Below are 6382 nucleotides of genomic sequence, written 5' to 3'. Positions count from 1 at the left end.
CACATGTCAATGCAATTCAGCAACATAAAATAAAGAGATACAAATAAAACAAATCAACAAAGCATCTCTGATTAGATTTTATTCACTGCTAGAATCTAATCAGAGATGCTTTGCCAATTCTAGTGCAATGACCTGCTCCAGCAGGGTTAGAAGGGAGTGTGTGTGCATGGCTGTCAAAACTCCAAAAATGGGTCAAGTACCTCTGGGGAGGCCAGTCATAAATTAGAACACTTGCTAAACAACCAGCCATTAAGTGAGGACCACTTGTATTTGGTTTGCCAGTCACCTGGCCATGCCCACCCAGTCACATGACCAGCAAGCCACGCCCATCCAGCCACGTGACCAGCAAGCCACACCGTCAAATTAGGCCACACCCACAGAAATTTGAATCCCACCCCGGGTGGGGGCACCGAGGATGAGTTTGTAGCACCAGGGGGCGGTGGACTGAAAAAGTTTGGGAACCACTGATCTACATTATACTCTTTGAAAACTCATAAAGCATTCTCAGTTGTTCAATGTTGGGGGGGGGGGGTCAACATAATTAATCCTTAACTAATTGAACAATAAATTTACCATTATATATGTGGATTGTTGGAAGAAATATCCTTCTGGGTTCAGTTCCAAGTGGGGAAAAGGACACTGGAAACATGGAGGCTGTTTGGAAGGTTTAATATCAGGATCACATGGCCTGTAGCTCTAGAATGAAAAGGAAGAGATCAAGAAAAAAAAGGGGCTGAGGTGCTGAGAGTGCCTGGGTTTTATACCCTCTGTTGGGGTTTGAATTGGAGCTTGTATTCTAATTGGTTGTCAGACCCCATGGGGCCATGCAGGGCAACTCTGTAGGCTGTCCTGAGTTCCAGGCTTGGCTGAGCCTTGCTGGATGATTTAGGCCCTTAAAAGGGCTTTTGGCAATTGCTATAGCTTTACCTAGAGATTTTTGTTATGTAAAGCAGTGGTCCCCAACCTTTTTGTACCAGGGACCGGTTTCAAGCAGAAACATTTTTTCAAGGACGGGGGGAGGAGGAGAGAGAATCCGACTTTGGTAGTTTGCTTGCAGACGTTTCATTACCTGACTAGGTAACATCTGATGTTGTTACCTAGTCGGGTAATAAAACGCCTGCCAGCAAACCACCAAGTTCAGGGAGCGCCTTGGTCCTGCCTCCCTCAGCCCCATCCCTCAGGTGTCTCCCTCCCTCCCTCCCTCAGGTGTCTGCCTCATTCCTCTCTCAGTCACTCTATCGCTCCTACAGCAGCCCAGGAAGAAACTGCTTCAAAGAAGCCAGGGTGGGGGGTGGGGTGGCTTTTCCTGTCGCCACAGCTTTCCCGAGCGCCCGCTTTCACCCCACCCCGCCCGCCCGCCCGCCGCGGTTCAATCCACAGTGCTCCGTTCTACCTGCCTGCCTGCCTGCCTCTTCGTTTCGGAGCAGCTTCGGCTGATAAAAAGAGGCGAATAGTTATTATTCTCAGCCAAGCTGCTCCCAAACAACCAGACAGGCAGGCAGGCAGAACGGAGCACTGTGGATTGAACCGCGAGCTGGCGGGCGGGTGGGTGTGGGGTGAAACGGGCGCTCGGGGAAGCTGCGGCGACAGGAAAAGCCCTCCCCCGGCTTCTTTGAAGCAGTTTCTTCCTGGGCTGGTGGAGGAGCGAGAAAGCGACTGAGAGAGCTGAGCCAGAGAGCAGGACAGGCTTCGGTTGCTTCCTCCCTCCCCTTCTTTCATTTGTGTCCTTGATCCCCGATCCCAGCAGCATTCACCGAAGGCGAAGAAAGCCGCCATTTTTAAAAAAATTTTTCTTTGCGGCCCGGTAAAGAGTGCTCCACGGCCCGGCACGTCCGCGGCCCGGTGGTTGGGGACCCCTGATGTAAAGTATTCTGGCCCAGGCCTTAGTGGCCCACCCATTAGCAAAGGTGGGGGTGAGTTTCTGCTTCTGAGGTGAGTTTCTGCTTCTGAGTTTCTACTCTTTTTAGAGGAAATATTCTGCCTTTTAAAATATTTCCTAGGCTATTTCAATTTTCTAGTGTTGAAAGGTGTCAAAATGCCTTTCTTTCAAGGATTCGATTTTCCCGCTGGGAGAGCTCTGGTGCAAGGATACGGACAACTGCTTGAAAGCTGGATCTTTTTATTTTTCAGGAAGGAGAACAGCGAGGGTAAACTCCGCGGGGTGCGGAAGGCAAACTCCACGGGGTGGGCAGATTGTATTATTGGTTTTCTGTAATCTCTTTTAGCTTTAAGATAGTTTTTCATATTTGTTCTGTGGCAATCTGTCTGTCCCTTTTGTAATTTATATTTTGTGTCTTTTGTCTGTTTGTTTTGCTTATTTGGTATGTCCTGTGTTTGTAAGGGTTTTCTAAATTATCTTTTGTTTCCTTTTCCTATTTGTCTAGTTTTCTTAATTACTTAGGCTTTTGTCTATAGGGATTCTTTAATACTTTTTATTTGATTCCTTTTCCTATGTAAGTTTGTTTTCTGGCTGACCTGATGTTCCCCTTGGGCTTTTCCTGTTTTTTTGTGACACTACTGTCTTCGTGAAGTTCCCTTTCCACAATCCTTCATTATTATTTTTTCCTAGAGAGCGGTCTCTGATTGAGTGTCTGGGTATACTTGGTATTCGTAATCAATCTGGATCATCATCATGGCCGCCTGTCTCCCCTTCGATTTTCTCTTCTAAGAGGGGATACAGGCCTTTAGGCAGCTAAGGCAGGTGGTATGCATCAACAGAGGCAATACATGAGGGCTCCAAAGACACAAATAGTGACTATGGTTATTATAAGGATTTTGAGCCAATGGAGATCTGGTATCCACGAGAAGAGCCATGAAAAGTCTAGGAATGATTGCTCATGACCAATATTTTGAGCTAGCTCTTTCAGGTGGTGGATGTCCCTCTCTACGAGTCCTGAGGTTTCGTCTAGGTTGAAGCAACACATCCCATGGAATGTTTCGCAGCCATAATTATGCTTCAAGAGGAGGAAGTCTATTGCTGCCCTATTCTCCAGGGTGGCTTCTCTGACCTCCTTCAGTTCTCTGTTAAGGGCATCCAGGGCATGGGAGGTCGAATTCAAGCCTTTTGCTTGGGTACATGCTAGGCTATTCAAATTTCTAGAATTTCGGACTGCCAACCCAGGTACCCCCACTAGGGATATTGCCAATGAGACATATTGTGCTTTGATGAGAAGGGAGACTTTGGAGTCACAGTCTGAGTCTAGGGTTTGGAAGGCTCTCCTGTGCCGTCTCTGTAAGGATGGCATAAGCATGGTTAACCTTCCCAAGTTGCAAGGGCCATTGGTGGCATTTGCAGGAAGCTATGAGTAGGCTTTTAAACCACAAAGGAAAAACCACCCTGGTGGGAGCTTCAGGTAACTATATGAGAATGATATGGTCTCTGTGTAGTTGCATTTTAGTTCTGTGTTGCTAAGGCTGGTGCATTCTGTGACCCTAGGTGTGCTGCACCCAGTGACATTAAAGCATTTCTCAGAGGTGGTTACTGCAGCAATGTGTAGGGTGTACATGGTGCGGTCTTTGGTTTTTGTAGAGTGGCCCCAGCTAAAAATATTTTCATAGGAGTCAGGAAGGTTTCTAAATGTGGTGTAGTTAATGAGGTTATGTGGTCTATTTGCCACTCCCATTAGGCATGTGGTTAAGATGTCCTTGACTGATTTCCCTCCTGCTAAGCAAAAGTTAGTGGTGTTGAGTATTTCCCTTGCTAAATATTCCCATACGTTTCCTTTCTCTGGGATAAGCTTTGGTCCCAGGAACACAGTTGCTTGTGTTACAAGTGTTACAATTGTTACAGATAATAATACATAGTATATATTGCATTTCATGTTTCCCATTGCTAGATTCCTTTTCTTCCCTCCCCCCCTTTTTTTGTACAATGTAAAAAAAGGTAACAATAAAATGTAAAAAAAAGGTATAGGTCAAGTCTCAAAAATTACTAAAAGGTATGGCTGAAGTCTCTTCCTTTTAAAAAATAATACGAAGAAAAAAAAGGGGGGAAAAGAAAAAAAATGGAGAAGGTGAGAGAAAAATTAAAAAAAAAAATAGAGTTTTATAACTCAGCACCTGGGAGTCCAGTTTTGTGTAATTCAACGTTTGCACTTGGTTCCTCACAGTTGTGTGGTTCAATGGTGTTGAAGAATGCTGCAAGCGTCCATTGATCTGTGTCCAGATTTTTCTTGAGTTTGATGTTTGGCTATGGTCTATGACTGCTGGCTTTGCATGTGTCCAATGTATCCAAGAGTCTCATTCTGCAACCTTTATGGCGGTGTGTGTAGTTAGTAAGACTTGGTAGGGTCGTTTCCACCTGGGTTGTAAAGGTGAGGTTCTGGTGAAGAACTTGATCCACACCCAATCTCCTGGCTCATATGGATGCAGGGCTTCTTCCAGGGGTAAGGTCTGTGTCAGCGCACTCTGGGTCCAGAGGGTCTGCAGTCTCTTTTGCAGGGTTGTAAGATGAGAGAACCATATCCCCCCTATCTAAGCAAAGGGAATGAGGATCTAGGCCTTGTAGGGTATTGGAGGGGTGACCAAAAAGGATCTCAAAGGGGGAAATACCTATATCTTGTCTTGGTCTAGTTCTGATATAAAAGAGGGCAATTGGGAGCACTTGTGGCCAGGAGTGGTGTGTCTCCTGACAGTTTGCCCAGTAGGGTCTTCACCTCTTTGTTTGCTCTCTCCATGGCTCCTGATGATGTCGGAGAATAGGGCACATGGAGGTTTTGGGTAATGCCCAGGGCCTGGAATATATGTGTGAGGACTTGTGCTATGAAGTGTTTTCCCCTATCCATGTCCAGAATGGTGGGGACCCGAACCTAGGCACAATGTCTTTGAGGAGATGTCTGGCTGTTTCTAGGGCAGTAGCATGGCGGCGTGGGAAGGCCTCTACCCAGTGGGTTAGTTGGTCCTTGCAGACAAGAGCATATTGATACCCATTTGCCTTAGGTAGCTGTATATAATCCATTTGGATCTTTTCAAATGGTTTCTGTGCCCAGGGTCTTCCTCCTTCATGAATTGCTTTTCTGGAGGTGGTATTATTTGCTTGGCAGGTTTGGCATGTCGTGGCTATTCTTGTAGCCTCACTATAGGCTCCAGGTGCATACCATACCCTCCTGATGGCATCTACCATAGTTTGTGTGCCACAATGTCCCTTTGTATGTAGTCTTTGGCAAATTAACCTAAGGAGACGTCATGGGGCTATGGGTCTGCCATCTGGGACTCTCCAAAATCCTTGCTCAAAAACTGCTGATTTTTTTCCCCATTGTTCAGATTCCCCTTTATCTAGAAATTGTTTGTATGGTAGTTCTGGTTTAGTTGTTAAGGCTGGTGTCATGATGGTGTGAGGTAGAGGTTTGGTTGCCACCCATTTGGATGTTGCATCTGCATATTGGTTTCCTTTTGTTATTGTAGAGTTATCTGTTTGGTGGGCTTTACAATGGATGACTACTAGCGCTTGTGGTAATTGGATGGCTTCTAATAGTTTGGCTACTAATGGTGCATGTACTATCTGTTGTCCAGCTGAAGTTAAAAAAAACCCCGTTGTTTCCATAGAGCTCCTGTTGCATGGCAGACTCCAAAAGCGTATTTGGAATCTGTATAGATGTTAGTAGATCAGTTCCTTGCAGCTTCGCAAGCTTTAGTTAAAGCTATAAGCTCAGCTGCTTGGGCGCTGTGGGAGGGGGGAAGGGGGGAAGCCCAGATGATTTCTTGTAGTAACAGCTGCTCCTGTTACTCTTTTGTTCTCGTGCATGTAGGAGGAACCATCTGTGAAGAGTTCAATGTCGGGGTTTTGTAGCGGGGTATCTGTTAAATCGGGCGGGGTAGTTCAGCGTCATGCACTAAATGGAGGCAATCATGGAGATTACCTTCCTCCTGTTCTGTGGGGAGCAGGGTAGCTGGGTTTAGAGTATTACATCTCTCAAATGTAATGTGATCAGAGGTAAAAAGTTCAGCTTCATATTGAGCCAAACGCTGCTGAGTGAAAGCTTGTGTCTGGCTCTTTAAGAGAATTGCAAAAACTTCATGGGGGACTTTCAGCAATAGTGGATGTCCTAGTACTAAATCCTTCGATCGTTTCACAAGTTCGACTGTAGCCGCCACAGCTCTTAAGTAGGGGACAGCCCCTTGAGCTACTGGATCTAGGGTTATAGAATAGTAAGCGATTGGTCGATGTGTGTGTCCAAAAGGCTGTGTCAGAACGCCAGAAGCAACACCTAATTTTTCATGGATGAATAAGGTGAAAGGTTTCCTATAGTCAGGTAGCCCGAGTGCTGGGGCTGATGCCAGGGTTTGTTTCATGGTCTGAAGTGTTTTGTCCAACGGTTTGGACCATTCAATAGGGTCAGGCATGTTTTTGCCTGTTAGTTGAATGAATGGTCGGGCTAATTCT

Source organism: Notechis scutatus, chromosome Z, assembly GCF_049901735.1.
Source record: "Notechis scutatus isolate UNSWTSFEM ecotype Mainland chromosome Z, rNotScu1.2, whole genome shotgun sequence".
Taxonomy (NCBI): domain Eukaryota; kingdom Metazoa; phylum Chordata; class Lepidosauria; order Squamata; family Elapidae; genus Notechis; species Notechis scutatus.
This window is presented reverse-complemented; position numbering follows the sequence as displayed.